The sequence below is a fragment of the Paramisgurnus dabryanus genome, unplaced genomic scaffold, assembly GCF_030506205.2.
Source record: "Paramisgurnus dabryanus unplaced genomic scaffold, PD_genome_1.1 h2tg000192l_1_38258__unclustered, whole genome shotgun sequence".
Lineage (NCBI taxonomy): Eukaryota > Metazoa > Chordata > Actinopteri > Cypriniformes > Cobitidae > Paramisgurnus > Paramisgurnus dabryanus.
Genome location: NW_027394104.1, coordinates 1 through 23689, shown reverse-complemented (window position 1 = coordinate 23689; position 23689 = coordinate 1). Strand labels below are relative to the sequence as shown.

General features: G+C 37.0%; 2 long non-coding RNA genes across 5 annotated transcripts; one reads left to right on the top strand and one right to left on the bottom strand.

The window, feature by feature from the left end:
- Window positions 1-958: 958 nt before the first annotated feature.
- On the top strand, window positions 959-4099 carry LOC135765402 (uncharacterized). Its single transcript, XR_010540688.2, has 4 exons — window positions 959-1173; window positions 1694-1758; window positions 1883-1981; window positions 3519-4099. It is a non-coding gene; the product is annotated as an uncharacterized lncRNA (long non-coding RNA).
- Window positions 4100-8277: 4178 nt separating this feature from the next.
- Window positions 8278-11748, bottom strand: LOC135765403 (uncharacterized). Of its 4 annotated transcripts, XR_012336081.1 has the most exons (11): window positions 11523-11748; window positions 11267-11362; window positions 11123-11177; window positions 10950-11021; window positions 10737-10822; window positions 10393-10440; window positions 10209-10309; window positions 9821-9899; window positions 9594-9657; window positions 9096-9196; window positions 8278-8773 (listed from the first exon to the last, which is right to left on the bottom strand). It is a non-coding gene; the product is annotated as an uncharacterized lncRNA (long non-coding RNA). The 4 variants fall into 4 exon arrangements; XR_012336082.1 differs by having other exon boundaries at window positions 9828-9899; window positions 11267-11747; XR_010540690.2 differs by having other exon boundaries at window positions 11267-11746.
- Window positions 11749-23689: the final 11941 nt, after the last annotated feature.

Sequence of the window (23689 nt, the reverse complement as noted above, 5' to 3'; positions counted from 1 at the left end):
GGCATTTCCAGCTCAGAAAAGCATTTTTCAAGCGATTTCAACATTTCAGGTTGGATTTTGACTTTTCATGCAAAAGTGCCCAATTCGGCCTAAAATGCCTTCAGGAGCATTCTTATGATGAGAAATGTCGTTTAAAGGCATTTCCAGCTCAGAAAAGCATTTTTCAAGCGATTTCAACCCAGCAAGCAATAGCCGTCATTTCAACGTCTCGTTTCAGTATAGACCCGATATAGCCGGGCTGTGCCTAGCCCACTTCTAGCCCAATTAAACTTTAATTTGGTTACATGTGGTTTTTGACAAAATAATTTGTGAGATGGATGCTATTTTATCATGTAAGCAAAGTTAACAGCGATTACAAGGTATTTCTTTTCATTTCTTTAAAGTGTTTTATGCATCGTCTGCACGTAGTCATAATTTAGCTCATAAATAGACCGACTACGAATAAACCACGTTTAGCCCAGAAATAACTATGAATTTAATTACATGTTGTTTTGCCAAAATGATTTGTGAGATGTATGATATTTAATCATGTAAACAAAGTTCAAAGCGATTAAGGTATTTTGTTTCATTTCTTTAAAGTGTTTTAAACACCGTCTGTACTAGCCACTATTTAGCTTACAAATAGACCGACTACGAATAACCCACGTTTAGCCCAGAAATAACCATTAATTTAATTACATGTGGTTTTTGCCAAATAACTTGTGAGATGTATGGTATTTCATTGTAAGCAAAGTTAACAGCGATTACAAGGTTTGTTTAATTTCTTTAAAGTGTTTTATGCACCGTCGTACATAGCCACTATTTAGCTCATAAATAGACCGACTACGAACAAACCATGTTTAGCCCAAAATAACTTTGAATTTAATAAAATTTAGTTTTTGCCAAAATAACTTGCAAGAATTATGATATTTTATCAGGCATGCAAATACACCAGTGAAATTAAGATGTTTGGTTTAATTTATCTTATCTGAATATCTGCTGTCACGCATAACATTCATTTTATTTGACCGTATTTCAAAGATAAACAAAATTCAGTTACAACTCCGAACCGCTAGATGGCAGCAGTACACAAACACGAGGCCAAATCTCACGAGAAAGATTTCCGCTGTTTGAAAGGCAACAACATCAGCGAGCAGCCACGAGGAAAGCAATCTACCACACTCGTTTGGTCTTGTAAGTTTTTTTTGTAATTATTTTATTTTACATGTGTTTAAAATTGATTTACTTTATTTGTTGTTGGAATCGCGACATTCTTGCGGGTAACTTAACAGTATAACATAGTAAGTAACCCATGTTTTATAAAGCCTAAACAGTACAACCTGCAATGTAATAAAATAGTGGAGGTAAATGAGTCTATGTAACGTTACACTGAAGATCAACATGAGTGATTTGTAGGCTGCTTTTTAGTAACAGCAGTAACGTTAACTTAGCTAAGTTATTACTGTGTTGCTTACAGTAATGTAGGCAATGTGGTGCTTTACAATTATGCATGCAGAGATAGATTGTGGGGGAAAGCTATTCCTCCATATGGATTTAACTTACAGGCCTTCAGTCTGTTGGAAAAAAAAAGTTTTATTGTGTTAGTGAGGGAAAACTTGCAGGTCAGTGGGCATTAACCTTTAAGGTTGGTAAACACTTGTACACTGAAGCATACAATACTGTACAATTACTGACATAGGCATGTGCTATTCAGGTGTCAAAGCTGTGCGAAACTGGAGGGAGAAACTTGAGAGACCGTGCCGGAAGAATGCTGGACAGGTAAATTCTCTAAACATGCAATATTAATCAGACATTGTGGTGTCAACAGTCTTTCATGTGGTCACAAAAAATCTGAAAATATTTCAGTCTGCAACTGTTAACGACATTGTCTTTTGTATTTTAGAGTTCACTAAAATTCATTAATTTCAAAGTTCAACATGAATGGTGGTGGTCCACTGCAGAAGCAAGCATTTGAAAAAACATCAGTTCTCAGTTATTAAAGGTAAGTGTGTTTGTATGTAGTTTTAGGCTACATGGTGTTTCACAAAATAGTACTTTTAATATGACATTAGGTTATGTGAGGAGTAATTGACGACAGTCCGGTACTGCCTTAATATTTTCTAAATATTAAAAGCCCCAGATTAAATTACTCTTTGCCGATACAACAGTTTACTTATCCATACAATATTGTTTAGATGTTTTATTTTTAGACATTTGACAGGTTTTATGTCAATAAGATTGTATCGTGAATATTTTATGCTTGGCATCTTAAAGGGCAGGGTATTTGATTTTGAAAAATACTAACTTTAGCCTACACGCACCAACCAGAAGCACACTCCTATCTCATTAACCAGTAAGACTGACAAAGTGAATAACATTACCAAAATAACCAACATAAACAACTTTTTTTAATCCGAAATAAATACAGCACGTTTAGAAATTTGAAGAGATAAATATCATTACACTAATTCGTAAAGGAACACAAACTACATAAGCAACAAGTTTCATTAAAATACAATCTGAATCCATCAAAATAGAATCACACTGCATACCTACCTTTCCAAAAGAAACACTGCAACGACCCTTTCAGACCTGTAGCTGTTTCCATCTTTCAAAAAAGCAGTGAACTTACCAATGTTAATTTGGGTTTTTGCTCTTTGCTCATCCAGATGTTTTTTTGTTGTTTCAAAATGTCTTTCGTTTTGTAGCTCCTGTGTCAATTCAGCAGGAAGGTTTATTTGATTCTCCCTATTTTTACAGAGTGTGAACAGGTTGTAAATTGGCATGCAAAACACGTTCACAGAAGAGGGGCAAAAATTTAATGCGTCCAATTATGGGCCGGAATGAGATTCTGGCAGTATGATAACCGTAAGCAAAAATACCACGGTGTTGTGGTATTGCCATTGTGACACTAAAATTTTCAACTGGACACAATACAATTTATTTTTGAGCAACAAACAACGTTTATGCCAGGTAAAAATAAAGCCTTTAAATGATAATATTCTTTCAATTGTAAATGTAAACATGAATTCAATTACATGATTTAATTCACTTTGTGTAAACACAGTTCATACATTGAAAACGGTTTTTTAAAACCTTGACTCTGAAAATCTCGGTATACCTTCAAACCGGTAACTGGCCCATGCCCACGTCCAATTATTGCATTCGGTCAGGGTTCAATGATTTGTTGAACGTTTTTTGTTCCTACGCCTTTTACAGGTGACACAAATATATAAAAATACACATTTAGACAACTTAACATAGTGAGAGCTATCAATATTTGAGGAGACTTTCAACCAGCATAACTAAAATGTTTCTGGATCAAAATCAGATACCCTGCCTTTAAGCCTCTTTTGCTAGTTCCAAAAATGTCATTAAACACACGCAGAGAAACGTGCACTTCTGTTAGTAATGAGAATGGTATGATTACTGTTGTTGACCTGTCAATGTTTATATATGCCTTTTTCAAAAGAGAATGACTATCACATTTAACATAAAGCAGAAATACTTGTCTCATGCATTCTTTTCATATTTGGCAGATGCTGTGTTGAACAACTTCCCATCAGCAACAGAACTGGAAGTGAAGGATGCAATGGGGGCATTTCAAACAGGCACCAGGGAGCACGGTAGTGATGGGTCGTTCGCGAACGCCGGCTCTAAGAGCTGATTCTTTGTAGCGAACGAGCAGAGCCGAATCTTCAGACGCAGGCAGGGGAGCCGGCTCTTCTAAGGGAGCTGAGCCAGAAGAGCCGAATCTATGAAAAGAGCCGGGCTGCCATCACTAAAATGTAGAGCCGGAGCTTGAGCCGAAAGAGCCGAATCAATGGAAAGAGCCGGACTGCCCATCACTAGAGCACGGGGAGGGGGGGTATAGAAATTAGTACAATTAATAAGTTGATGTGAACTGAAGATAGTTTGTTAATGTTTAGATGTTATTTCATTTTTCAAATTGTATTTTGTTATTTATGCTTTTATTTTGTTACTGTTTTTATTCTTTTTGTTAAGTAGTTTTTCTTCATTTTGTCTTATCTGAATTTCTATTGTATTAACAATATTTTTTGTAATAAATTGCATGTTTATGAGAACCTTTTTTAATGGATTAAAAAGAATTCTTTAGCCATTCTTTTGTTCTTTATTAGACACACACGTATAGTCGTTTAATAGCCGTCTATTTAACGGCTAGTCTATTCTTGGGCTATGATAGACGTCTACTAGATTTTCACTGACAGCCCAAAATTAGCCTTGTTTTAGCCTAGACCCACATTCACCGTCTATTAGACGTATATATGTAGACGTTTAATAGCCGTCTATTTGATGACTAGTCTATTTCTTGGGCTATGATAGACGTCTACTAGATTTTCACTGACAGCCCAAAATTAGCCTTGTTTTAGCCTAGACGTCAGGGGGGTGTTTAGACGGCTACTAGACGTCTATTAGCCGCAAAATTGCTTGCTGAGAACATTTCAGGTTGGATTTTGACTTTTCATGCAAAAGTGCCCAATTCGGCCTAAAATGCCTTCAGAAGCATTCTTATGATGAGAAATGTCGTTTAAAGGCATTTCCAGCTCAGAAAAGCATTTTTCAAGCGATTTCAACATTTCAGGTTGGATTTTGACTTTTCATGCAAAAGTGCCCAATTCGGCCTAAAATGCCTTCAGAAGCATTCTTATGATGAGAAATGTCGTTTAAAGGCATTTCCAGCTCAGAAAAGCATTTTTCAAGCGATTTCAACATTTCAGGTTGGATTTTGACTTTTCATGCAAAAGTTCCCAATTCGGCCTAAAATGCCTTCAGGAGCATTCTTATGATGAGAAATGTCGTTTAAAGGCATTTCCAGCTCAGAAAAGCATTTTTCAAGCGATTTCAGCATTTCAGGTTGGATTTTGACTTTTCATGCAAAAGTGCCCAATTCGGCCTAAAATGCCTTCAGGAGCATTCTTATGATGAGAAATGTCGTTTAAAGGCATTTCCAGCTCAGAAAAGCATTTTTCAAGCGATTTCAGCATTTCAGGTTGGATTTTGACTTTTCATGCAAAAGTGCCCAATTCGGCCTAAAATGCCTTCAGAAGCATTCTTATGATGAGAAATGTCGTTTAAAGGCATTTCCAGCTCAGAAAAGCATTTTTCAAGCGATTTCAACATTTCAGGTTGGATTTTGACTTTTCATGCAAAAGTGCCCAATTAGGCCCTAAAATGCCTTCAGGAGCATTCTTATGATGAGAAATGTCGTTTAAAGGCATTTCCAGCTCAGAAAAGCATTTTTCAAGCGATTTCAGCATTTCAGGTTGGATTTTGACTTTTCATGCAAAAGTGCCCAATTCGGCCTAAAATGCCTTCAGGAGCATTCTTATGATGAGAAATGTCGTTTAAAGGCATTTCCAGCTCAGAAAAGCATTTTTCAAGCGATTTCAACATTTCAGGTTGGATTTTGACTTTTCATGCAAAAGTGCCCAATTCGGCCTAAAATGCCTTCAGAAGCATTCTTATGATGAGAAATGTCGTTTAAAGGCATTTCCAGCTCAGAAAAGCATTTTTCAAGCGATTTCAACATTTCAGGTTGGATTTTGACTTTTCATGCAAAAGTGCCCAATGCGGCCTAAAATGCCTTTAGAAGCATTCTTTTGATGAGAAATGTCGTTTAAAGGCATTTCCAGCTCAGAAAAGCATTTTTCAAGCGATTTCAACATTTCAGGTTGGATTTTGACTTTTCATGCAAAAGTGCCCAATTCGGCCTAAAATGCCTTCAGGAGCATTCTTATGATGAGAAATGTCGTTTAAAGGCATTTCCAGCTCAGAAAAGCATTTTTCAAGCGATTTCAGCATTTCAGGTTGGATTTTGACTTTTCATGCAAAAGTGCCCAATTCGGCCTAAAATGCCTTCAGGAGCATTCTTATGATGAGAAATGTCGTTTAAAGGCATTTCCAGCTCAGAAAAGCATTTTTCAAGCGATTTCAACATTTCAGGTTGGATTTTGACTTTTCATGCAAAAGTGCCCAATTCGGCCTAAAATGCCTTCAGGAGCATTCTTATGATGAGAAATGTCGTTTAAAGGCATTTCCAGCTCAGAAAAGCATTTTTCAAGCGATTTCAACATTTCAGGTTGGATTTTGACTTTTCATGCAAAAGTGCCCAATTCGGCCTAAAATGCCTTCAGAAGCATTCTTATGATGAGAAATGTCGTTTAAAGGCATTTCCAGCTCAGAAAAGCATTTTTCAAGTGATTTCAACATTTCAGGTTGGATTTTGACTTTTCATGCAAAAGTGCCCAATTCGGCCTAAAATGCCTTCAGGAGCATTCTTATGATGAGAAATGTCGTTTAAAGGCATTTCCAGCTCAGAAAAGCATTTTTCAAGCGATTTCAACATTTCAGGTTGGATTTTGACTTTTCATGCAAAAGTGCCCAATTCGGCCTAAAATGCCTTCAGGAGCATTCTTATGATGAGAAATGTCGTTTAAAGGCATTTCCAGCTCAGAAAAGCATTTTTCAAGCGATTTCAGCATTTCAGGTTGGATTTTGACTTTTCATGCAAAAGTGCCCAATTCGGCCTAAAATGCCTTCAGGAGCATTCTGATGATGAGAAATGTCGTTTAAAGGCATTTCCAGCTCAGAAAAGCATTTTTCAAGCGATTTCAACATTTCAGGTTGGATTTTGACTTTTCATGCAAAAGTGCCCAATTCGGCCTAAAATGCCTTCAGGAGCATTCTTATGATGAGAAATGTCGTTTTAAAGGCATTTCCAGCTCAGAAAAGCATTTTTCAAGCGATTTCAACATTTCAGGTTGGATTTTGACTTTTCATGCAAAAGTGCCCAATTCGGCCTAAAATGCCTTCAGGAGCATTCTTATGATGAGAAATGTCGTTTAAAGGCATTTCCAGCTCAGAAAAGCATTTTTCAAGCGATTTCAGCATTTCAGGTTGGATTTTGACTTTTTATGCAAAAGTGCCCAATTCGGCCTAAAATGCCTTCAGGAGCATTCTTATGATGAGAAATGTCGTTTAAAGGCATTTCCAGCTCAGAAAAGCATTTTTCAAGCGATTTCAACATTTCAGGTTGGATTTTGACTTTTCATGCAAAAGTGCCCAATTCGGCCTCTAAAATGCCTTCAGAAGCATTCTTATGATGAGAAATGTCGTTTAAAGGCATTTCCAGCTCAGAAAAGCATTTTTCAAGCGATTTCAACATTTCAGGTTGGATTTTGACTTTTCATGCAAAAGTGCCCAATTCGGCCTAAAATGCCTTCAGAAGCATTCTTATGATGAGAAATGTCGTTTAAAGGCATTTCCAGCTCAGAAAAGCATTTTTTAAGCGATTTCAACATTTCAGGTTGGATTTTGACTTTTCATGAAAAAGTGCCCAATTCGGCCTAAAATGCCTTCAGAAGCATTCTTATGATGAGAAATGTCGTTTAAAGGCATTTCCAGCTCAGAAAAGCATTTTTCAAGCGATTTCAACATTTCAGGTTGGATTTTGACTTTTCATGCAAAAGTGCCCAATTCGGCCTAAAATGCCTTCAGGAGCATTCTTATGATGAGAAATGTCGTTTTAAAGGCATTTCCAGCTCAGAAAAGCATTTTTCAAGCGATTTCAGCATTTCAGGTTGGATTTTGACTTTTCATGCAAAAGTGCCCAATGCGGCCTAAAATGCCTTTAGAAGCATTCTTTTGATGAGAAATGTCGTTTAAAGGCATTTCCAGCTCAGAAAAGCATTTTTCAAGCGATTTCAACATTTCAGGTTGGATTTTGACTTTTCATGCAAAAGTGCCCAATTCGGCCCTAAAATGCCTTCAGGAGCATTCTTATGATGAGAAATGTCGTTTAAAGGCATTTCCAGCTCAGAAAAGCATTTTTCAAGCGATTTCAACATTTCAGGTTGGATTTTGACTTTTCATGCAAACCCAGCAAACATTTGGACGTGTGATGACCGTTGAAAAGACGTCCGTTCGTCACGTCCCGTCATGGTTGAAAAATAGTTCCAAAATGAAAATCCAACCGACGTCTTTGACGTCATCTGACCGTGAATCACACGTCTTTTCTGCACGGTCCGTGCACGTCTAAAAATGTCGTCTTCTGGACGGTAATATGAGTCTCTGCTTAATGTAGGCGTTATACTCACTTAAAACGTGCATATAAAACAGGCTAGTTTGTACAATTGTAATAGGCAATTATTAAGGTTTTAAAAATACACAAATTTAGTCCAGTCAAACCTGAACGTCTTTGTAACGTTGTAATCACGTGTATTTCAAACACATTAAAGAACACATTATTTGTGGACATAAGCAATAAAAAGAAGCATGTTCTGATTTGGCACTTTTTATTTTTTTAAACTGTTTAACTATAATAACAATTTCAAAATACTTTACTATATAAAAGGATAGTTCACCCAAAATTGATTATTTAGCAATTTACTCTCTCTTATGTTTCAAACCTGTATACTTTTCTATGTTCTGCTGAACACAAAGATATTTGAAAGAATAGAAAGCAGAAAGCAGATCTCACAACCCATTACTACAGTTGTAAAAAAAAATTATTGACAGTTAGCTTGGTTACAAACATTTTTCAATCTTTGTGTTCAGCAGAAAATAGAAATGTATACAGGTTTGAAACATGTGGGTAAGAAAATTATAACAATTTTCATTTTTGGGTGAACTCTCTCTTTTACACATTACAGCTGTTTGGCTTATTTAGTGTATTCACAACCCCCAGCTCTTCCTGGAGCGTGCTTGAGGTGGTCTGCCATAGCTGCATCTATTTCCGAGTCTGTGGCATTTGGGCTCCACCTCTTCACAGCATCTGAGGGAAGAGAAGAATATGTTTCTTTTTAAAATAAATACAATTAAAATACAATACAATATATAGTATAAAAGATGTTCTGCATTAAATAAGTGTTAGATCAGTTGTGGGGGAAACAGCATTTGTCCTCTCCCTCTACAAAACCACTGTGGTGCCCTTGAGAAAGACCCTGAACTAGGTTTGTAATTGTCAAAAAATGAAAAGGATATTTCTGATAAAGACAGGTGAGCTGTGATGTCCCCTAAATACATAAATCATAGCAATGAAAATTACATCAATATACAAAAACAATTTTTTTAGATCAACATATTCCCCAAATTACCTTGAATAACATAATACAAAGGTGTGCCTTTAAAAGCCTTCTTTTCCAGATGTCCACCACCGCTCATATTGAACTTGGCCATAAGACAATTAGACATCATTCTGTGAAAGAAATGTCTGATTACTTCACCTTAGACAAATTACCTAAATGGTCAATAAATCACAATTAACAGTAATGTGCAACATAGCAATTGCATGCAATGTTCAAACATAAACTATGTTTTAACATTTCACAACTACTCATCTATCATGTAACAAGTGCTATAAACTATATCCTCATCCATAAGTTTTGATGACAAGTAATGGCTTACACTGAAATTATGTTTTGATTTCTTGTTTGACTGTTTGAACCACTACGAACATTAAAACTTCTGACAAGTAATGTGTGACAGATTTAATCCTGAAATGAAGTAATATATAGCTGGGTTAATTATGGTGGTAATCAATATATATTCCTGAAATATTATGCAGGATTACACAATTCAAGAGAAATACATACCTGTTCATAACGTTGTTCACACAGTCTCTGACAGAATATCCACCAACTCAGACAGTTGCTGGACCTACATGTGAAAACAATTGAAATAATGTTATAGAAAGATAGCTGGAAATATATATACATATTCTTTATGTCACAATTTACGCAGATCAACTTGTTATCAACATCTTTGATGTATTCATAATGCATTCATAATGCAAAATACACCGTCCTATAGCATTTCTTACTTCTTGCATTTGAAGCTGAGGCCATAGGTGAAGAATCAGGTAGTCTCCATCCTGTTATTTTTTCGTTGTGTTACCTCACCTGGACAAATAGAGTTAATTATATGGTAGTGTAATATTTTAACAGTATATATAAATAACTTCACAGTGTAATACTGCATTAGTTATGAAATTAGCTGTCTGTACTTTTAGGTCTTTGTGGTTGAGCAATGACAGACATTATAAGCTCTGTATTTGTAACTATTAACTCAGATTCAGAGAAATGTACATGTTTATCCTCTAAGATGAGTTGTCACTAATGTAAAATCTAGGGCTGCACGATAAATCGCATGCGATATCATGCGCATCTCGTCAGTAAAGCCAGTTCCTTGATTAGTAGTAAATTCATCACCTGCTTTCAGATGGATGCTCTCTGGGATTGGCGTGCTCTCTGGGATTGGGGTGCCCTCTGGTACTGGGGCGTCAATCCAGAATTTGGGATTGTAGAGAATACTATGAATGAATAACACCATAATTGTATGATTAAAAAAAAATCCTCTTTAGGTGTATGACAATACACAAGAAAACAATACTACCGTATGCCTCTTTCGGTTGTCTGTAAGATGCCTGTTCATTATGTGACCCTGCGAAACAAACACCTTGCATGTAATTTCATTAAGTACAATAAACATACAACATGCACAATGTATTTTAAAAAATACATAGTAGTGTAAAATATTAAAATAAATCACTTTTTATATCAAAGTTTTTGGATATTATGTTGACATTCAGGCAAAACCCTGACTCATGGAATAAATTTTTACCTAAAAATAAGAATGACATTATAAAGGCAAAAGTGTATGCACTTTGGAGCAAAGCAACGTGTTTGTATAGTGTGGGAATGCACCAAAAAAATAACAAAAGTATCAGTAGCACGTACGTCTCATAGTGTCACAGCTTATTCTAGGCCAGGGTATAGATCAATCACACCAGCTTGATACCGATGTTTACTGTCATGAAGTGTGCCTGTGTAAACAAAATACACCAAAACAATTTATATACATTTTTGAGTTTCATATCAAAATATATAAAAGTCCTTTTTGAAAGAATCACGCTTTTTCGTAGTATTAAGCAAAGAATTCAAAAAACTTACAACTTAATGTAGGGTAGACAAAGTCAGGGATCGGGCACGCCTCATCTAAGTGTGTTTGACACAAAACTTGATCTTTAGCACAAAAAAGGACATATGACAAATTAGAACATTAACAAATGTGTAGACTGTTTAAGCCATATCTACAAAAAATTCATATCTACAGTTTTCCATACCTTTTGTTATTGTTTGTAGAATGCACATCTTTATTTGGTTTGTGTTGATCTTCAACTGTAAATAAAACGAAATGATAATTAATTATATTAACTCCACAATAACAACTCAAATTTGTTGATGTATTTTCAAACTGAGGCATTTACCTGACTTGGGTTTTGGGTGGTTATATTTTGGAGGGTCTGTGTAGGACACAGTGCCTTTAGTTTGTTTATTTTTATTTGGATGAGATTCTACTTTTCCTTTGTACAAAACAAAAGCAAAGGAAGTTAATCAAACAAACACTTATGCTGAACTTTTAATGCAAAACAGTATTTAATATTTTGCATGTGCAATGTTTAGGCAATCAAATCATTGTAATTCCATTAATGCCAAATAACTTTTATTTTTCAGATAATTTACCTTCTGAAAGAGACTTTCAAGAGGCTACATTAATTAGTTACAGTAATAACTTTGACTGTATCCTTAAACATACTTTATACCATGTAACGTTATAACTTCAAAGTACGTTAGCTTTTAGCCTTATAGCTAATTTTCGCCATACTCAGTGGACAATTCTGGCAACGTTAATTTCGGAGCCTTCGTGTCAAACAAGTAAAACTTAAGCACGTTAATTAAATAATACACAATGTACTTACCCCAACAGTAGATTTTGCATAATATATAGACAAAACTCCCTCGTAATCGCTCCTCGTGTTTGAATGTGAACTTCCGGAAGAACGCGTGACGTGACCACTATCTCGCGAGATAATCTTCTTCTTCTTCTTCTTCTTTCAATTTTTGGCGGGTTACACCTACTGGTGCATACCGCCACCCACAGGTCAATGTATTGCAATGCAGGTTAAGACGTCCATTCTTTTAAATATTTCCAAGTATTTAAAGGGGAAATATTCACACACACACACACATATACATACTGAAAAAAAAAAAAAAAAAAAAAAAAAAAAAACACCTCATATTCTCACATACAACCCTGCACTCTTAAGGAATCTAATCAGTTCCCCTGACTTTACTCCAGGTCCCAGAACTGCAGCCAAACTAAAATCTGAGCATCCTGCTCTTTGTAATTGCTCTTTCCACTGCTCCCTGTGACTCTGATATTTAGGACAAACAAGCAATACATGCTTCACCGTCTCCTCTTGATCTGGACACCACATGCAATATCCTGTCTCTACTCTACCAACCCTACACTGAGTGCGCGAGATAATCTGTCCTATCGCGGGATTTTGTAATATATTTCTTAAAATAATATTGGAATCACAGTTTTTGAAATTACATCCAACTCACACCTAAATAGTGACCGGATATGTATCTGTTTTACATTTATATGCATACATTCAATAATAAAACAGGTTGAAATAATTACTAAAATGCAGCGTGGCTTTGCAATCACACTGGGCACTTTGTGATTATAATTTTATTTAAACAAGATAAAGTTTATATATTTACTTTGCATACAAATCGTGTATTTCATAAAGATTATTATGTTTTTTTTCCTACGAGTGTAGTCTAGACGTGTAAAAGACGTGAGTGGACGTCTATTCATAACCTCTTAAAAATATACTTTGTTCACTTAAATTAATTATTGCAGTATTAACCAAGGTGTACGCACAGCATTTGCATATTTCACAAGGACTACATAAATGCATTTTAGGACAGCACCGACTAATTTTGGACGGGGAGACGACGTTGATTTCGGACCAATAGTACACCATTTGTGGCGTCCTGCCGCGACCCTCTTTTGGCCAGGGAGACGACGTTGCCGTCCGACCAATGTTTGCTGGGAAAGTGCCCAATTCGCCCTAAAATGCCTTCAGGAGCATTCTTATGATGAGAAATGTCGTTTAAAGGCATTTCCAGCTCAGAAAAGCATTTTTCAAGCGATTTCAACATTTCAGGTTGGATTTTGACTTTTCATGCAAAAGTGCCCAATTCGGCCTAAAATGCCTTCAGGAGCATTCTTATGATGAGAAATGTCGTTTAAAGGCATTTCCAGCTCAGAAAAAGCATTTTTCAAGCGATTTCAGCATTTCAGGTTGGATTTTGACTTTTTATGCAAAAGTGCCCAATTCGGCCTAAAATGCCTTCAGGAGCATTCTTATGATGAGAAATGTCGTTTAAAGGCATTTCCAGCTCAGAAAAGCATTTTTCAAGCGATTTCAACATTTCAGGTTGGATTTTGACTTTTCATGCAAAAGTGCCCAATTCGGCCTAAAATGCCTTCAGAAGCATTCTTATGATGAGAAATGTCGTTTAACAGGCATTTCCAGCTCAGAAAAGCATTTTTCAAGCGATTTCAACATTTCAGGTTGGATTTTGACTTTTCATGCAAAAGTGCCCAATTCGGCCTAAAATGCCTTCAGGAGCATTCTTATGATGAGAAATGTCGTTTAAAGGCATTTCCAGCTCAGAAAAGCATTTTTCAAGCGATTTCAGCATTTCAGGTTGGATTTTGAGTTTTCATGCAAAAGTGCCCAATTCGGCCTAAAATGCCTTCAGGAGCATTCTTATGATGATAAATGTCGTTTAAAGGCATTTCCAGCTCAGAAAAGCATTTTTCAAGCGATTTCAACATTTCAGGTTGGATTTTGACTTTTCATGCAAAAGTGCCCAATTCGGCCTAAAATGCCTTCAGGAGCATTCTTATGATGAGAAATGTCGTTTAAAGGCATTTCCAGCTCAGAAAAGCATTTTTCAAGCGATTTCAACATTTCAGGTTGGATTTTGACTTTTCATGCAAAAGTGCCCAATTCGGCCTAAAATGCCTTCAGGAGCATTCTTATGATGAGAAATGTCGTTTAAAGGCATTTCCAGCTCAGAAAAGCATTTTTCAAGCGATTTCAGCATTTCAGGTTGGATTTTGACTTTTCATGCAAAAGTGCCCAATTCGGCCTAAAATGCCTTCAGGAGCATTCTTATGATGAGAAATGTCGTTTAAAGGCATTTCCAGCTCAGAAAAGCATTTTTCAAGCGATTTCAACATTTCAGGTTGGATTTTGACTTTTCATGCAAAAGTGCCCAATTCGGCCTAAAATGCCTTCAGGAGCATTCTTATGATGAGAAATGTCGTTTAAAAGGCATTTCCAGCTCAGAAAAGCATTTTTCAAGCGATTTCAACATTTCAGGTTGGATTTTGACTTTTCATGCAAAAGTGCCCAATTCAGCCTAAAATGCCTTCAGAAGCATTCTTATGATGAGAAATGTCGTTTAAAGGCATTTCCAGCTCAGAAAAGCATTTTTCAAGCGATTTCAGCATTTCAGGTTGGATTTTGACTTTTCATGCAAAAGTGCCCAATTCGGCCTAAAATGCCTTCAGGAGTATTCTTATGATGAGAAATGTCGTTTAAAGGCATTTCCAGCTCAGAAAAGCATTTTTCAAGCGATTTCAACATTTCAGGTTGGATTTTGACTTTTCATGCAAAAGTGCCCAATTCGGCCTAAAATGCCTTCAGGAGCATTCTTATGATGAGAAATGTCGTTTAAAGGCATTTCCAGCTCAGAAAAGCATTTTTCAAGCGATTTCAACATTTCAGGTTGGATTTTGACTTTTCATGCAAAAGTGCCCAATTCGGCCTAAAATGCCTTCAGAAGCATTCTTATGATGAGAAATGTCGTTTAAAAGGCATTTCCAGCTCAGAAAAGCATTTTTCAAGCGATTTCAACATTTCAGGTTGGATTTTGACTTTTCATGCAAAAGTGCCCAATTCGGCCTAAAATGCCTTCAGGAGCATTCTTATGATGAGAAATGTCGTTTAAAGGCATTTCCAGCTCAGAAAAGCATTTTTCAAGCGATTTCAGCATTTCAGGTTGGATTTTGACTTTTCATGCAAAAGTGCCCAATTCGGCCTAAAATGCCTTCAGGAGCATTCTTATGATGAGAAATGTCGTTTAAAGGCATTTCCAGCTCAGAAAAGCATTTTTCAAGCGATTTCAGCATTTCAGGTTGGATTTTGACTTTTCATGCAAAAGTGCCCAATTCGGCCTAAAATGCCTTCAGAAGCATTCTTATGATGAGAAATGTCGTTTAAAGGCATTTCCAGCTCAGAAAAGCATTTTTCAAGCGATTTCAACATTTCAGGTTGGATTTTGACTTTTCATGCAAAAGTGCCCAATTAGGCCTAAAATGCCTTCAGGAGCATTCTTATGATGAGAAATGTCGGTTTAAAGGCATTTCCAGCTCAGAAAAGCATTTTTCAAGCGATTTCAGCATTTCAGGTTGGATTTTGACTTTTCATGCAAAAGTGCCCAATTCGGCCTAAAATGCCTTCAGGAGCATTCTTATGATGAGAAATGTCGTTTAAAGGCATTTCCAGCTCAGAAAAGCATTTTTCAAGCGATTTCAACATTTCAGGTTGGATTTTGACTTTTCATGCAAAAGTGCCCAATTCGGCCTAAAATGCCTTCAGAAGCATTCTTATGATGAGAAATGTCGTTTAAAGGCATTTCCAGCTCAGAAAAGCATTTTTCAAGCGATTTCAACATTTCAGGTTGGATTTTGACTTTTCATGCAAAAGTGCCCAATGCGGCCTAAAATGCCTTTAGAAGCATTCTTTTGATGAGAAATGTCGTTTAAAAGGCATTTCCAGCTCAGAAAAGCATTTTTCAAGCGATTTCAACATTTCAGGTTGGATTTTGACTTTTCATGCAAAAGTGCCCAATTCGGCCTAAAATGCCTTCAGGAGCATTCTTATGATGAGAAATGTCGTTTAAAGGCATTTCCAGCTCAGAAAAGCATTTTTCAAGCGATTTCAGCATTTCAGGTTGGATTTTGACTTTTCATGCAAAAGTGCCCAATTCGGCCTAAAATGCCTTCAGGAGCATTCTTATGATGAGAAATGTCGTTTAAAGGCATTTCCAGCTCAGAAAAGCATTTTTCAAGCGATTTCAACATTTCAGGTTGGATTTTGACTTTTCATGCAAAAGTGCCCAATTCGGCCTAAAATGCCTTCAGGAGCATTCTTATGATGAGAAATGTCGTTTAAAGGCATTTCCAGCTCAGAAAAGCATTTTTCAAGCGATTTCAACATTTCAGGTTGGATTTTGACTTTTCATGCAAAAGTGCCCAATTCGGCCTAAAATGCCTTCAGAAGCATTCTTATGATGAGAAATGTCGTTTAAAGGCATTTCCAGCTCAGAAAAGCATTTTTCAAGCGATTTCAACATTTCAGGTTGGATTTTGACTTTTCATGCAAAAGTGCCCAATTCGGCCTAAAATGCCTTCAGGAGCATTCTTATGATGAGAAATGTCGTTTAAAAGGCATTTCCAGCTCAGAAAAGCATTTTTCAAGCGATTTCAACATTTCAGGTTGGATTTTGACTTTTCATGCAAAAGTGCCCAATTCGGCCTAAAATGCCTTCAGGAGCATTCTTATGATGAGAAATGTCGTTTAAAGGCATTTCCAGCTCAGAAAAGCATTTTTCAAGCGATTTCAGCATTTCAGGTTGGATTTTGACTTTTCATGCAAAAGTGCCCAATTCGGCCTAAAATGCCTTCAGGAGCATTCTGATGATGAGAAATGTCGTTTAAAGGCATTTCCAGCTCAGAAAAGCATTTTTCAAGCGATTTCAACATTTCAGGTTGGATTTTGACTTTTCATGCAAAAGTGCCCAATTCGGCCTAAAATGCCTTCAGGAGCATTCTTATGATGAGAAATGTCGTTTAAAGGCATTTCCAGCTCAGAAAAGCATTTTTCAAGCGATTTCAACATTTCAGGTTGGATTTTGACTTTTCATGCAAAAGTGCCCAATTCGGCCTAAAATGCCTTCAGGAGCATTCTTATGATGAGAAATGTCGTTTAAAGGCATTTCCAGCTCAGAAAAGCATTTTTCAAGCGATTTCAGCATTTCAGGTTGGATTTTGACTTTTCATGCAAAAGTGCCCAATGCGGCCTAAAATGCCTTTAGAAGCATTCTTTTGATGAGAAATGTCGTTTAAAGGCATTTCCAGCTCAGAAAAGCATTTTTCAAGCGATTTCAACATTTCAGGTTGGATTTTGACTTTTCATGCAAAAGTGCCCAATTCGGCCTAAAATGCCTTCAGGAGCATTCTTATGATGAGCAATGTCGTTTAAAAGGCATTTCCAGCTCAGAAAAAGCATTTTTCAAGCGATTTCAACATTTCAGGTTGGATTTGGACTTTTCATGCAAAAGTGCCCAATTCGGCCTAAAATGCATTCAGGAGCATTCTTATGATGAGAAATGTCGTTTAAAGGCATTTCCAGCTCAGAAAAGCATTTTTCAAGCGATTTCAGCATTTCAGGTTGGATTTTGACTTTTCATGCAAAAGTGCCCCAATTCGGCCTAAAATGCCTTCAGAAGCATTCTTATGATGAGAAATGTCGTTTAAAGGCATTTCCAGCTCAGAAAAGCATTTTTCAAGCGATTTCAACATTTCAGGTTGGATTTTGACTTTTCATGCAAAAGTGCCCAATTCGGCCTAAAATGCCTTCAGGAGCATTCTTATGATGAGAAATGTCGTTTAAAGGCATTTCCAGCTCAGAAAAGCATTTTTCAAGCGATTTCAACATTTCAGGTTGGATTTTGACTTTTCATGGAAAAGTGCCCAATTCGGCCTAAAATGCCTTCAGAAGCATTCTTATGATGAGAAATGTCGTTTAAAGGCATTTCCAGCTCAGAAAAGCATTTTTCAAGCGATTTCAACATTTCAGGTTGGATTTTGACTTTTCATGCAAAAGTGCCCGATTCGGCCTAAAATGCCTTCAGGAGCATTCTTATGATGAGAAATGTCGTTTAAAGGCATTTCCAGCTCAGAAAAGCATTTTTCAAGCGATTTCAGCATTTCAGGTTGGATTTTGACTTTTCATGCAAAAGTGCCCAATTCGGCCTAAAATGCCTTCAGAAGCATTCTTATGATGAGAAATGTCGTTTAAAGGCATTTCCAGCTCAGAAAAGCATTTTTCAAGCGATTTCAACATTTCAGGTTGGATTTTGACTTTTCATGCAAAAGTGCCCAATTCGGCCTAAAATGCCTTCAGGAGCATTCTTATGATGAGAAATGTCGTTTAAAGGCATTTCCAGCTCAGAAAAGCATTTTTCAAGCGATTTCAGCATTTCAGGTTGGATTTTGACTTTTCATGCAAAAGTGCCCAATTCGGCCTAAAATGCCTTCAGGAGCATTCTGATGATGAGAAATGTCGTTTAAAGGCATTTCCAGCTCAGAAAAGCATTTTTCAAGCGATTTCAACATTTCAGGTTGGATTTTGACTTTTCATGCAAAAGTGCCCAATTCGGCCTAAAATGCCTTCAGGAGCATTCTTATGATGAGAAATGTCGTTTAAAGGCATTTCCAGCTCAGAAAAGCATTTTTCAAGCGATTTCAACATTTCAGGTTGGATTTTGACTTTTCATGCAAAAGTGCCCAATTCGGCCTAAAATGCCTTCAGGAGCATTCTTATGATGAGAAATGTCGTTTAAAGGCATTTCCAGCTCAGAAAAGCATTTTTCAAGCGATTTCAGCATTTCAGGTTGGATTTTGACTTTTCATGCAAAAGTGCCCAATGCGGCCTAAACTGCCTTTGGAAGCATTCTTTTGATGAGAAATGTCGTTTAAAGGCATTTCCAGCTCAGAAAAGCATTTTTCAAGCGATTTCAACATTTCAGGTTGGATTTTGACTTTTCATGCAAAAGTGCCCAATTCGGCCTAAAATGCCTTCAGGAGCATTCTTATGATGAGAAAATGTCGTTTAAAGGCATTTCCAGCTCAGAAAAGCATTTTTCAAGCGATTTCAACATTTCAGGTTGGATTTGGACTTTTCATGCAAAAGTGCCCAATTCGGCCTAAAATGCCTTCAGGAGCATTCTTATGATGAGAAATGTCGTTTAAAAGGCATTTCCAGCTCAGAAAAGCATTTTTCAAGCGATTTCAGCATTTCAGGTTGGATTTTGACTTTTCATGCAAAAGTGCCCAATTCGGCCTAAAATGCCTTCAGAAGCATTCTTATGATGAGAAATGTCGTTTAAAGGCATTTCCAGCTCAGAAAAGCATTTTTCAAGCGATTTCAACATTTCAGGTTGGATTTTGACTTTTCATGCAAAAGTGCCCAATTCGGCCTAAAATGCCTTCAGAAGCATTCTTATGATGAGAAATGTCGTTTAAAGGCATTTCCAGCTCAGAAAAGCATTTTTCAAGCGATTTCAACATTTCAGGTTGGATTTTGGACTTTTCATGCAAAAGTGCCCAATTCGGCCTAAAATGCCTTCAGGAGCATTCTTATGATGAGAAATGTCGTTTAAAAGGCATTTCCAGCTCAGAAAAGCATTTTTCAAGCGATTTCAGCATTTCAGGTTGGATTTTGACTTTTCATGCAAAAGTGCCCAATTCGGCCTAAAATGCCTTCAGAAGCATTCTTATGATGAGAAATGTCGTTTAAAGGCATTTCCAGCTCAGAAAAGCATTTTTCAAGCGATTTCAACATTTCAGGTTGGATTTTGACTTTTCATGCAAAAGTGCCCAATTCGGCCTAAAATGCCTTCAGAAGCATTCTTATGATGAGAAATGTCGTTTAAAGGCATTTCCAGCTCAGAAAAGCATTTTTCAAGCGATTTCAACATTTCAGGTTGGATTTTGACTTTTCATGCAAAAGTTCCCAATTCGGCCTAAAATGCCTTCAGGAGCATTCTTATGATGAGAAATGTCGTTTAAAGGCATTTCCAGCTCAGAAAAGCATTTTTCAAGCGATTTCAGCATTTCAGGTTGGATTTTGACTTTTCATGCAAAAGTGCCCAATGCGGCCTAAAATGCCTTTTAGAAATGTCGTTTAAAGGCATTTCCAGCTCAGAAAAGCATTTTTCAAGCGATTTCAACATTTCAGGTTGGATTTTGACTTTTCATGCAAAAGTGCCCAATTCGGCCTAAAATGCCTTCAGGAGCATTCTTATGATGAGAAATGTCGTTTAAAGGCATTTCCAGCTCAGAAAAGCATTTTTCAAGCGATTTCAACATTTCAGGTTGGATTTTGACTTTTCATGCAAAAGTGCCCAATTCGGCCTAAAATGCCTTCAGGAGCATTCTTATGATGAGAAATGTCGTTTAAAGGCATTTCCAGCTCAGAAAAGCATTTTTCAAGCGATTTCAACATTTCAGGTTGGATTTTGACTTTTCATGCAAAAGTGCCCAATTCGGCCTAAAATGCCTTCAGGAGCATTCTTATGATGAGAAATGTCGTTTAAAGGCATTTCCAGCTCAGAAAAGCATTTTTCAAGCGATTTCAGCATTTCAGGTTGGATTTTGACTTTTCATGCAAAAGTGCCCAATTCGGCCTAAAATGCCTTCAGGAGCTTTCTTATGATGAGAAATGTCGTTTAAAGGCATTTCCAGCTCAGAAAAGCATTTTTCAAGCGATTTCAACATTTCAGGTTGGATTTTGACTTTTCATGCAAAAGTGCCCAATTCGGCCTAAAATGCCTTCAGGAGCATTCTTATGATGAGAAATGTCGTTTAAAGGCATTTCCAACTCAGAAAAGCATTATTCAAGCGATTTCAACATTTCAGGTTGGATTTTGACTTTTCATGCAAAAGTGCCCAATTCGGCCTAAAATGCCTTCAGAAGCATTCTTATGATGAGAAATGTCGTTTAAAGGCATTTCCAGCTCAGAAAAGCATTTTTCAAGCGATTTCAGCATTTCAGGTTGGATTTTGACTTTTCATGCAAAAGTGCCCAATTCGGCCTAAAATGCCTTCAGGAGTATTCTTATGATGAGAAATGTCGTTTAAAGGCATTTCCAGCTCAGAAAAGCATTTTTCAAGCGATTTCAACATTTCAGGTTGGATTTTGACTTTTCATGCAAAAGTGCCCAATTCGGCCTAAAATGCCTTCAGGAGCATTCTTATGATGAGAAATGTCGTTTAAAGGCATTTCCAGCTCAGAAAAGCATTTTTCAAGCGATTTCAGCATTTCAGGTTGGATTTTGACTTTTCATGCAAAAGTGCCCAATTCGGCCTAAAATGCCTTCAGAAGCATTCTTATGATGAGAAATGTCGTTTAAAGGCATTTCCAGCTCAGAAAAGCATTTTTCAAGCGATTTCAACATTTCAGGTTGGATTTTGACTTTTCATGCAAAAGTGCCCAATTAGGCCTAAAATGCCTTCAGGAGCATTCTTATGATGAGAAATGTCGTTTAAAGGCATTTCCAGCTCAGAAAAGCATTTTTCAAGCGATTTCAGCATTTCAGGTTGGATTTTGACTTTTCATGCAAAAGTGCCCAATTCGGCCTAAAATGCCTTCAGGAGCATTCTTATGATGAGAAATGTCGTTTAAAGGCATTTCCAGCTCAGAAAAGCATTTTTCAAGCGATTTCAACATTTCAGGTTGGATTTTGACTTTTCATGCAAAAGTGCCCAATTCGGCCTAAAATGCCTTCAGAAGCATTCTTATGATGAGAAATGTCGTTTAAAGGCATTTCCAGCTCAGAAAAGCATTTTTCAAGCGATTTCAACATTTCAGGTTGGATTTTGACTTTTCATGCAAAAGTGCCCAATGCGGCCTAAAATGCCTTTAGAAGCATTCTTTTGATGAGAAATGTCGTTTAAAGGCATTTCCAGCTCAGAAAAGCATTTTTCAAGCGATTTCAACATTTCAGGTTGGATTTTGACTTTTCATGCAAAAGTGCCCAATTCGGCCTAAAATGCCTTCAGGAGCATTCTTATGATGAGAAATGTCGTTTAAAGGCATTTCCAGCTCAGAAAAGCATTTTTCAAGCGATTTCAGCATTTCAGGTTGGATTTTGACTTTTCATGCAAAAGTGCCCAATTCGGCCTAAAATGCCTTCAGGAGCATTCTTATGATGAGAAATGTCGTTTAAAGGCATTTCCAGCTCAGAAAAGCATTTTTCAAGCGATTTCAACATTTCAGGTTGGATTTTGACTTTTCATGCAAAAGTGCCCAATTCGGCCTAAAATGCCTTCAGGAGCATTCTTATGATGAGAAATGTCGTTTAAAGGCATTTCCAGCTCAGAAAAGCATTTTTCAAGCGATTTCAACATTTCAGGTTGGATTTTGACTTTTCATGCAAAAGTGCCCAATTCGGCCTAAAATGCCTTCAGAAGCATTCTTATGATGAGAAATGTCGTTTAAAGGCATTTCCAGCTCAGAAAAGCATTTTTCAAGCGATTTCAACATTTCAGGTTGGATTTTGACTTTTCATGCAAAAGTGCCCAATTCGGCCTAAAATGCCTTCAGGAGCATTCTTATGATGAGAAATGTCGTTTAAAGGCATTTCCAGCTCAGAAAAGCATTTTTCAAGCGATTTCAACATTTCAGGTTGGATTTTGACTTTTCATGCAAAAGTGCCCAATTCGGCCTAAAATGCCTTCAGGAGCATTCTTATGATGAGAAATGTCGTTTAAAGGCATTTCCAGCTCAGAAAAGCATTTTTCAAGCGATTTCAGCATTTCAGGTTGGATTTTGACTTTTCATGCAAAAGTGCCCAATTCGGCCTAAAATGCCTTCAGGAGCATTCTGATGATGAGAAATGTCGTTTAAAGGCATTTCCAGCTCAGAAAAGCATTTTTCAAGCGATTTCAACATTTCAGGTTGGATTTGGACTTTTCTTGCAAAAGTGCCCAATTCGGCCTAAAATGCCTTCAGAAGCATTCTTATGATGAGAAATGTCGTTTAAAGGCATTTCCAGCTCAGAAAAGCATTTTTCAAGCGATTTCAACATTTCAGGTTGGATTTTGACTTTTCATGCAAAAGTGCCCAATTCGGCCTAAAATGCCTTCAGGAGCATTCTTATGATGAGAAATGTCGTTTAAAGGCATTTCCAGCTCAGAAAAGCATTTTTCAAGCGATTTCAGCATTTCAGGTTGGATTTTGACTTTTCATGCAATTCGGCCTAAAATGCCTTCAGGAGCATTCTTATGATGAGAAATGTCGTTTAAAGGCATTTCCAGCTCAGAAAAGCATTTTTCAAGCGATTTCAACATTTCAGGTTGGATTTTGACTTTTCATGCAAAAGTGCCCAATTCGGCCTAAAATGCCTTCAGAAGCATTCTTATGATGAGAAATGTCGTTTAAAGGCATTTCCAGCTCAGAAAAGCATTTTTCAAGCGATTTCAACATTTCAGGTTGGATTTTGACTTTTCATGCAAAAGTGCCCAATTCGGCCTAAAATGCCTTCAGGAGCATTCTTATGATGAGAAATGTCGTTTAAAGGCATTTCCAGCTCAGAAAAGCATTTTTCAAGCGATTTCAACATTTCAGGTTGGATTTTGACTTTTCATGCAAAAGTGCCCAATTCGGCCTAAAATGCCTTCAGGAGCATTCTTATGATGAGAAATGTCGTTTAAAGGCATTTCCAGCTCAGAAAAGCATTTTTCAAGCGATTTCAACATTTCAGGTTGGATTTTGACTTTTCATGGAAAAGTGCCCAATTCGGCCTAAAATGCCTTCAGAAGCATTCTTATGATGAGAAATGTCGTTTAAAGGCATTTCCAGCTCAGAAAAGCATTTTTCAAGCGATTTCAACATTTCAGGTTGGATTTTGACTTTTCATGCAAAAGTGCCCGATTCGGCCTAAAATGCCTTCAGGAGCATTCTTATGATGAGAAA